The sequence below is a fragment of the Anabrus simplex genome, chromosome 1 (assembly GCF_040414725.1).
Source record: "Anabrus simplex isolate iqAnaSimp1 chromosome 1, ASM4041472v1, whole genome shotgun sequence".
NCBI classification, from domain to species: Eukaryota; Metazoa; Arthropoda; class Insecta; order Orthoptera; family Tettigoniidae; genus Anabrus; species Anabrus simplex.
Window position 1 is genome coordinate 391255940 of NC_090265.1, and position 1321 is coordinate 391257260.

The following is a 1321-nucleotide window of genomic DNA, read 5'->3' on the forward strand; positions in this document are numbered from 1 at the left end:
AACCTGCAAAACTGACCATTCATGATATCTCCCTTATTAATCCTCCTGACGAAAAAATGCACATGAAAAAAAGGTTTAGAGGTGGAATTCCATCACGTTTGGTCGATTTCCAGTCAGGTTGGTCTTGTTCTGGAAGAGTAAAATCACCATTTCGGTTCCCTATAAACCGCCAGTATATTCCGGAACATGAAATGTTATTTACGTTTAAAACCTACCTTTGGACAGGTGGATGCTAAATATGAATTTTGGTTCGAATGTCCTCAGTAGTTTTCAAGTTGTAAGGAATACGCATTACACGCACCTGCTCGTGAGTTAAGTCCGATGGGACTTGTACAAAAAAAACGGTCCGTTAATGATATCTCCCTTATTAATCCTCGTATCGAAATGATGCACATGAGAAAAAAGGTTTAGAAATTAATTTCTACCAAGGCAGGTAGATTTAAATTAACGTTGGTTGTGTATATTTTGTGGAAGTGCAAAATCGTATAAACCCCCAGTCAGTTCAGGGATTTAGAAACAATATTTGCCCTAAAACCTATCAAGGACAGGTGTATTCTAAATATGAGTATTGGTGGAAATACATCCAGTAGTTTGTAGCACTCGCGTACATACGGCGTAATTAAGGAAGAAAATAATACAGTTAAGAAAGTTGAAAGTAATAGAAAATGGATTATAACTGAGGGCAGCCGGATAACGACAAATATGTAAATGCCAAGTTAATGCATTGGAAAATCAAATGCCCTCAATAAATTATGCTAGTGTGAGTTATGGATATAATAAAGCGGTAACAGAGGAGAAATTTAGGTCCATTGATTCCTAGGTAAACAAATAATAAGAAGATGACTAATGGTGTTATTACTTAATCTATTCGAAGGCGGTTATAACATCCAACGATATTCCGCCAATATCCCGCAGATAGGCCGATTGACGCCTCTCTTACCTTCTACCTAAGGAACAACCACGAATTTAAAAGCATGATGAGGAAAATGGCAATACGTTACTTCCCTGCTGGCATGCAGTCAGAGACGTTGCCATGGTAACCTGTAGGTTCGTTGTCGGTCTGTCGGTCACTCAATGCAGAGCATGGTACCAGCGGAAAATTGTAAATTTCTCCGTCATGTAAAGAGTAAGGTAAATTATGAACATAACGAAAGTTGTTTATAATGAAGAGACGTTTCACGTACGGTAAACGAAGCTTACAGAAAAGAAATAGTATAAGAGAAAATGGAGGAAAACCATTCTGGTTTTCCTATAAACCCCCCGTCTATTCAAAGATTTTAAATGGATATGCATATCGGAACCTTTCCCGGGATGAGTATAC